Source organism: Carassius carassius, chromosome 4 (assembly GCF_963082965.1).
Source record: "Carassius carassius chromosome 4, fCarCar2.1, whole genome shotgun sequence".
Taxonomy (NCBI): Eukaryota; Metazoa; Chordata; class Actinopteri; order Cypriniformes; family Cyprinidae; genus Carassius; species Carassius carassius.
In genome coordinates, this window is record NC_081758.1 from 33,381,681 (window position 1) to 33,391,104 (window position 9,424).

At 35.6% G+C, this 9,424-nt stretch overlaps 1 long non-coding RNA gene and 1 pseudogene across 1 annotated transcript; both read left to right on the forward strand.

Annotated features, from left to right (window-relative positions):
• The first annotated feature begins 3,171 nt into the window (after positions 1–3,171).
• Positions 3,172–6,629, forward strand: LOC132135755 (uncharacterized; annotated as a pseudogene).
• Positions 6,630–6,875: 246 nt separating this feature from the next.
• On the forward strand, positions 6,876–7,546 carry LOC132131171 (uncharacterized). The gene is made up of 2 exons (XR_009428853.1): positions 6,876–6,983; positions 7,073–7,546. It is a non-coding gene; the product is annotated as an uncharacterized LOC132131171 (long non-coding RNA).
• The last annotated feature ends 1,878 nt before the right edge of the window (positions 7,547–9,424 follow it).

Below are 9,424 nucleotides of genomic sequence, written 5' to 3' on the forward strand. Positions count from 1 at the left end.
CCAGGTCCAAAAACATAGCAGAAGCATGTTTCTTTTTGTTAGTGCTGAATGGGATGTTTTATTAAGAAATCAAATTAATCTCTCAATGTGTTTCAATGTGTGATATAAAAACAGGACAAGGCTTTATCAGAAGAGCTGGATGGTTACTGTCACTGCTTTGACTAAAACGTGTCTTATCTGAAAACGGCTGATCATGCTCATCACATGCAGAATAATTCTGACTGACCAAGAGTTTGAGGAAACTGTTCTTTATTGCCATAGACTACACTTACAACAATAATTTGAATGCAATTAACATTATTATTCCCAGCTCTATTTTAAGCCTTCTCTTCTCGCAGAAAGCATACAGAAAACATCCAGATATTGAGTTTAATCTTCCAATGTGTAAATTAGAATTAAAAGGGCTTCTTAAAAAGCATTAAAATATATGTGGCAATTAAATGGGATTGTGATAATAAAGGACAACATTTATATTATATTCCAAAAATAGTTGGAAATTAGAGGATAATTTTTGGGAATAGAAAGGAAGACAGCATAATATCTTGTCTTAGAATTGGACTCACTGCATTAATTAATCAGTATTTATAATAGGAAAACATGAATCTGGACTATGGAAGAATGGATAAATAATTAACATTAAAGAATATATTAGACTTAGATATAGGAAATACTACTGTTAATGTGTTGTTCCAGTTTCTGAATAACACCAGTTTAATGAAGAGAGTGTAGGATAAGTAGAAAAGTAGAAGATGCGGGTCAGATACTGATATAGTGTGGGTAGAAGAGGTTAAATAAGGATACAGTGGGAAATTGGGAGTTAACCTCTTAAGACCCGAGAAAAAAGTTTTAGGAAAAAGTATATCTTTACATTGTTTAGAGCATAAAAAATAATGTAAAAGAAAAATACATTTAAAAAGATATTTCATTCATAAGTTATGCTATGTCCTCGGTAAAGGACATCGGGACTCAATTTCTTAAAATAAAAAGTAATGAATGAACGAACATGCATAGGCAAAAACAAATGATTTCTTAAGTCATCGATTTTTTTTCCATAACGTTGTATAAAGATGATTGTCAAATATGTTATAACAGAATGATTCAATATACCATTTGTCTCTCTGCAAAATGTGTGTAAAATGGCCATAAACAGGTTTTCTCATTATATACAATGTATCTATAAACTAAATCTAATTTGCATATTAATGTGTTTTTGGGGCAACGTGTAATGAAAAAAAAGTGTAATAATGGGAGTAATAATTGACAAGATTTTCATAATAATTTATAATATTTCATAGAATATAATTTCTTTTCCTGTTCATTTGTTATGTCTCCCAAAATTTGTAATAAACATGAATAAACATTTTAGTCGTGGTGTCCTCATATGAGGACATGTATGAAATCTTGTTTCATAACAGAAAGTCATACTTTGATTTGAAACCCCTTAACATTTTTCTGAGATGTTGATTTATGACACACAATGTAAAAATGAGACAGATTTAAATTATTATAAAAAAAATATTATCATATTTCCATAAGAGTGTCACTAAATTAATATCAGACATTTTTGAAGACCAAGGAGAGGGAGTGTTCATGCTGAAACATCCAATCATTTGGTATCTCTGAATAGCCCTGAATGTGCTCTGTACAGGACATCCAGATTAAAACTGTGGCATGTACTGTCTCAGAGAAATTCACAAAAATATAAAGTCCTCATATGAGGCTGCAGGTTTTAAAGGGAATTGGGGTGGAAACTAGAGGAACTGAACCAGTGTACCAGTGTTTTTTTTTCTTTTAAGGAAAAAAAAAGGGGGTGAGGAAATGTTAAAGGGTTCATATGATGCTGCTAAAAAGAACATTATGTTGTGTATTTGGTGTAATGAAATGTCTTTATGCGGTTTAAGGTTAAAAAAAACATTGTATATCCTGTATCCCCGCCTTAAATAAAACAATAAAACCCATTACCAAGCCATTTGTTGCATCCAGTGGGGATATAATTATGGATTATAATGACTTATACTGTCTTTTTACGTGTTGTGTTGCATTGTGCCACATAAACATAGTCTACTCTCCCAAGATCAGGGAACAGTCTTTCATAAAATGCGCTGCACACATCTGTATATTTGAGTTGAACTGTTCTGGAACAAACTTAACCACTGATTTCTAGTTTTGTCCTCTTTTGGAAGGCCAAACAAGGTAGTTTAGCTTTCACAACAAAACGGCATCTCCACAAAATGGCGTGAGAATCAAAGTTGCACCATCTTTCTTTGCGTTAACATTTGGGCGGGGTTATGCAAATCTTTCCACATGTGATGTAGACATGTGGGGGCATGTTAAACCAAGCATTTTAGGAGAGCATGGACGAGTCTAAGCTTTTATTAAGAATACCTCTTTGGGTTTGAGACTTTAGGCGTTGCAATTTATGGGATCTTATCCATCACATCATATGACCCCTTTAAGAGATATAGGAAATGTTTCTGGTCTAATCTACCTGATGATGGCAGTAATGCGCTGTTAAGTGCTTTGCCAATAAAAGTAAAAGAAGAAGAAGTGTACCGGTTGGTTCCTTTCTTTTACTGGGTGCTTCTCAATTCATATTTGTGCATCCTCGTTTCCTTTCCTCGCTTCCTTTCCTCGTGTCTTAGCTCCACCCTTTCAGGATGCGAGGGAAGGACGCAAGGAAAAGACGTGAGGATGGAGGACTTGAATCAAGTGAAATTATTTATCCTCGCTCCCTTCAGCGTTACTTCAAAGTGTCATCAGCTGTAATTAAAGGGATCTGCCCTTATGTTGTTAAAGTTTATTAATTAAGACATTCATAATAAATATTAATAAAGCAAGATGCCCTGTTTGAAATATATGACATGCATGGTTTATTTGAAGTGAAAAGGTAAAATATAAATAAAAATTGTTACAACAGATGTGAAGGGGGAGGAGAATTTATACGTGCGTCACGTTAAGTCGATAAAATACTTCCGCATAGGATACACCTGTGTATCCTCGCTCATCTCTCCTCATGAAGCCTCCTCCCTCCTCGATCCTCGTCTCCTCGTGGTGCAATTAGGGAATTGAGATGTCCTTCAAGATGGCTGTGTTCGATCGGTTTCCGGGTCATAGGATGGAGGACGGAGGAGCGAGGAGACGAGTAGGGATATTGAGAAGCACCCACTGTCTATGGTTGGTTCGTACATACGGAACCACTGTTCATCACTTCTGCAAGGGGAGCGTTCAACCTGCCGCACCGCTGGAGGGGCGCAGGACCGTGATGTGTTCGGAAATCAAATTTACATGAATCGTATGTTTTGTTTTCTCCGACTCTAGCTGCACATGCTTGTTTTCCAGCGTTCGCAAGCATAAAGTCTACGATCTGAAGATGAAGATAAAAACAGTGGGGAAGACGCGTCACGTCGTGGCCTGGATGAACAAAGCAGAGAACGAGCATGTGTATATTTAATTTTATATCAGTAATGAACAAATTTATCCTACCCGAATTAATTTAATAAGTTAGGTTTAAGAAAGTAATCAGAACCCCTAAACTGTGTAATGTAATAAATGACATTACTTAACGTAATTTTCGTCACGTCATTTTATGTCAGTATATCAGTAAAGATGCATATTTAAAATAAATGCGGTTCTTTTAAACCTTCTATTAATCAAAGAATCCTGGAAAAAAGACATTATGGTTTCCAAAAAAAAAAAAAAAAACACAGAAAAAGCATATTATGATTTCAGAAGGATCATGGGATACTGAAGACTAGGCTTCTAAAAAATCAGTTCTGTTGTCACACGAGTAAATTACATTTTAAATATATTAAAATAGAAAACAGTTACTTTTAAACTGTAACAAATATATGCCATCTTGATAAGCCAAAGAGAGACTTCTTTAATATATATATATAAAAAAAATCTTACCAACCATAAACTTTTGAACTGTAGTATAGTTTTGAACTGTTAAATATTAATCTCTATTTGTTCTCTGTCTATCAGAAAGAGTCAGAGAACTGCTCATCTCTTATGAACGAGAACCGTTTCGGGTAAGTCTGGGACCAATCTCACATTGTGTATAATGTCCCAGTTTACACCAGCAGAGGGCAGAATAAGCTTGTGTTTCTGAGACATCAGCTTACAAGTGTTCAGAGAACCTGTGCCCGAATATGTCTATTTCACTACTATGTATACACTGTATTCATAAAACACTCTGTGAAACTTGGGTGTTTTTGGTATTGTGAGTCTGTGGGATAGACACAAGCTTAAAACATGTAGTGGTGTTTGGCAAGGATGTTTTTGTTGTTAATGCACGCAGTTTCAAGTTGTTGATTATGTTGTGTCCATTGGTTTTTGGTGTGTTTGACAGACGTACGAAGAGCTGGCCAAGCAGGGAGGGCAGCGTGGCATGTGGCCGGATGCCAGCACTGATCTCAGCTGGATCCTGACACAGATCAAACACTTCGCCACAAAGACCAGGTGTGTGCATGTGTTCAACTGAGCAAGATTTTAGTTCTTATATGTTAAAGGCTATGTGTCTCATCGCCATCTGTTCTGTCTGTGTTACAGAGACATCCTTGTTGATGTTTTAATTCAGGATGGATTCCTTATTCCCACCGCAGAACAACTGGAGTCTTTGGATACTGACCCCTCAGGTACAAATGCATGAGATTTTGTTCAGAAAGCAATAAAGCATTAAGGAATTAGCTTGCATAAATTAAATTGAGCTCTCTCCCTCTTTCTCTGTAGAGGACTCCGTCGACATGTTCTCCCCATGTCTTCCTCGAGTGTTTTTGCACTTCTGGTTGCCATGTTTGAACGTCTTGAATTCATCCATCTTTATAAATCTGATCCTTGACAAACTGTTCGCGAACTCTCGAATGAGCCGTCCAGTCACAGAACTTACTACATCGACTACTCCTGGATCTCTAAAATGTTATTCTGCAGTAGTAAAAGTATGAATCTGAGACATCTTCTGGGTCTCTGCGGTAATATATATGAAACAGTGGCCTTTAAAATGTATTTGGACACTCAAAGGGTTAGTTCACCCAAAATTCTAGAATTTAATGACTCTCAAGTTGTTCCAAGTCTGTATGATTTTCTTCTGCTGAACACAAAAGAAGAAACTGAGACCCTGTTGACTTTTTACTTGATTTCTTTGCCTCAATATTATAGAAGTCAGTGGGGACAGCAACACACTAAAAGAGATTGAATGCAGTTTTGAAAGTCTTTCATCATGTCATATTCATTAATTTTATTACATTTTACTCAAGAATAAATTATCATATAATTTAGTCCAGAAATTTTTTTTTTTTTTTTTTTTTTTTTTTTTTTTATAAAGTACTCTGGTATATTGATTTAAACGACTGTCATCATTTTACAAATATTTTAAAAACTTTCTTAAAATCTCTTAAAATAATCCAAAGAAAGTGTCCAAAAACTTTTCCCTTTATTTTAAAGTTGTTTTTAATCTATTTTACTATTTAGAAATCTAAAGGAATTATACGCGCTTGAGACCCAGTTTTTCAAATGTTTTCTTGAACATTGTGTTAAACTTCTTTTAACAAAGTCTGTGTGTGTGGCAGGTGAATTAAAGGCTCACAAGCGACTAAAAATATCCAAGGAATGGCTCTTCATGAAAAGATTACACTTTCCCTGGCAGAATCTGATTTCTGCATGTGTGAACGCACCATGCCCAGCTACACCGTTTCTTCTGCGACAGTGAGTAAACATGCACGCATATTTACACATACAGTGTGGGTGAGAGTAACTAATCTGATTTTACTTCTTGCCTTTTAAGGCATTTGAGTGACATGGACCAGCCCTTCTGCTTCAGCTCTGCAGCATTTACACACAGGGTTACCATGGAAACTCATCCCCCGGACCCTCAGACCCCGCTCAGCCTGTGTACACCCTGCAAAACCTTCAGGAGACACTCAGGAGTAACACGTCACAGAACAGAGACACCCACTCATCTAAACACACCCCCAGATCTGTGCAGGCTCCGCCCACAGAGGAACTCCAGGAAAGGCTAAGCGCAGAAACTGTACAAGAGAGAAACTCTGCATCACGGGGATCTGCATGGAGCGTGTGCACCGGTAACACTCACACAACCTCACTTACATTTATATTTACATATAATTATATTTATTATTAATTAATTAATTATTGTTCAGTGAGGAGGTGAGGTTGATTCAATCCACTAACTCACGAGTGATTTCAAATGTCAGGACATTAAAAAGAACCAGTTCATAGCAGTCATTTGTTTATGAATTATTGCATATACATTTTCCCAACTATTGCTAACAGTGGCTAGATTTTAAATTGTCACTATATAGATGTACACGATATACAGTGTACATTCTACATTCCAATTTAAATGTAAAACTATTATAAGGAAAAATTATTAATTGAATTAAAATGAAATATTAGATACAAAATTTCATCTTATTTTATAATGGTTATTATGTTTAATTATATTTAAAGTACTAAGACTAAAAATAAAGCTGAAATACAAAATAAAACTATATATATATTATTATTTTTTTCTATTTTAATAACACTGCAGTTAGTTTACAGATTGTCTTGTGTTCATGATATGTGATGTTTGTGCTGCAGCAGGTCTGCAGTTTATTACAAATAAATGAAACGCTTCAACACCTGTTAATTGAATAATACATTCATTCATAAATTCAGACCATCTGAACACTTCCTCAGTCATTGCACATGGGGGATGTCTGTTTCCATGACCCTAAATACCAGTAACTTCAGCTGGTGCTCCTCAAGAATCTGTAGTTGGTAAATTTATAGTAAATCCTGAAATAAATGATTTGGCTCAAGTGCCTAACTCTGATGTTTTTGTGTCCGATCAGATAAAGTCCCCTAGAAACAGTATCCACTAGGAAAGGTTCCAGGACAACCGGAGGACCTGTCCTGCTTGATGGTGTGTTTGACCAGCAGGTGGAGCTAGATCAACTCCCCGAGCACCATGGCAACAGGAGGTGAGAGGAGTTTAGAAACTTTAAATGTCAGGAACATGTAGTTAATATGTTGTAATATGATTTTTATAGAAATTAATCTTTATCCGCAGTGTTCCCCTTCAGAGCAGAGCCATAGGATCAGATGGGCCGCTTTGGACTCATAGTGATTTGAGCACAAGCTGTTCTAACACACACTCAGATACTCAGTGGCCTCAAGATATTAAACAACCAACCCTGAACTATAAACCCTGTGATGTTAAAGACAAACACTTGAGAGTTAACTGGACTAAGGCTCATCTAGACACACACACACATCAAACTGTTTTTCTTTTATAGTTCGTGTCCATCTTTGTGAAAAGGAATATCGGTTGTCTGTCTCAGTCTAGTGTTATTGCAGTTACAGTCCAGGCTACAGTTTGATCAGCTCTTGGCGTCTGTTCAAACCATCCGGAAGTGAAACTCCCATGAGCAATGTCTCACGAGGTTCTAATATAGAAGTAGGTGCTGTTTGAGAAATGTTGTAAATTACATGACATTATTTTTGAAGACCAAGTTGCCAAATAAAATTAATTTTGTATTGTGTACTCGTGTTACATCTTTTATTTCTTTTTTGTTTCTTGAGGTCCAGGTTTGTTGCACTGTAGTTATATTACTGAACATGCTGATCATGTAAATGTTCATGTTAAACCTCCATGTAAATTACTTCCTTTAAGAATGACTGAACATCCTTTAATATCAGCTTCTTTGCAAAGACCTGCAATCCCAAACTCAGTAGCAGTTTGTTTTTAAGTGACTGATTGTTAAAGTCACTTAAATACATTAGCCCCAAAATGTATTCAAACACTTAAGCCACTTAGGTGGAAATTTAAAAAAAAAATTTAATTGAAAAATTATTTATTGTGCAAGGATGCATTCAACTGAGTGACAGTAAATATATTTGTTATGAAAGATTTCAAACAAAAACTGTTCTTTAAAACTTATGAAAGAATTCTAAATAAATAAATGTTTGTAGCATAATCGATTTCAACACTGATAATGATAGGAGTTATGGATGCTAAAATTCAGCTTTGCCATAAGGGGAATAAATTACATTTTATAAGTATTGAACTGTTTATTTTTAAATTGTAATAATATTTCACGATATTTCAAGTTTTGATCAAATAAATGCAGCCTTTGTGAGCATAAGATGCTGATTTAAAAAGCATTCAATTTTTTTTACCTTAATTTTTTTATCTTAATTTTCCATTTTGTATCTAATGCAATTGAACACTGAAAATTTAAGTGACTAAAGTGTGAGTGTCCTGGCCTCTGTGCTAACTGAATAAACTGCATCTTATCTGGTGTTTTGCAATATCTTACTATCTTACTTCCTCTGTATGACTTCATTCATTTTGCTTTTTACAGTCAAACAAGCAACCAATAGAAACACAGGCATGATAACAGTTAACCAAATACAGTCTGGCTTTATTGAGAGGAACAAACACCTTTTGTCATTGAGACTTACATTTTTGTTTGAGTCCACAGACCCAAAGCGTTATAAAGTTTTTCCACCCTATTTCACTTTCCTTCTTTTTTTGGGTTCATGTTTTTGTCATATTGAAAACAAGTTTAAAAGCAACACGTTTCATTCAGTAGAGAGTAAAACATACTATTGTATGTCATCTTCATCACAGCACGAGACTCAAAATTGTTAAGACCACCCAGTCACCCCGCGAAGGCGCAAAAAATCCACAATATAAGGGGAGGAAATGTTAAATGAACAACAAAACTCGAATTTAAGAACACGTTTTCAAGATCATCCACGCTACTTCACAAATTGCCGCAGTTTTATAAGAGCAAACATCAAAGATAATGTCTTTCATAAAGGAGCTGAAATAACACACCGGTTTGTTCCTGAGAATCAATCTGTTGGTGAGAGTGTTTGAGTGAGTTATAGCTGGTGTATTCAATATTGAAAACATACAGGTAGATGTACAGATTACATCAGCTCTGCAGCCTGCGATTTTTTTAGGGGGGTCCAGTTGTCCTGTCGTTTCTTGGACATTCTAGTCAAGCGTAATAAGAAAAAAAGGCAGTTCGTGCAGTTAAATCAGGTTCTCCATTCAGAAACCAGTAGAGACTAATCTGAGACTTAGTGCTTCCGGTTATCAGAATAGAAAAATAAAACAAACAAGAAGCGTAACGTTCGGTGCTGTACAGTCAGAATGTGCTCAACTCTCACAAACCAAAGTAGTTCAACTGTAAGGCAGGTTACGAGGTGTGTGTTCATGTGTCTGTGTGGACATCTTTCAGTACGACACTCAGATAAAGCTCACATTTTACTCATGACAGAATGTGTGTGCGTGTGGCGTCAACTTCATTTGCTAAAAAAAAAAAATAACCAAAAAAAAGATATATATATTGTGCAAATTCCATCCAATTAAAGTCTCATCTTCAGCCTGAAACCTTCATGACTTTACTGT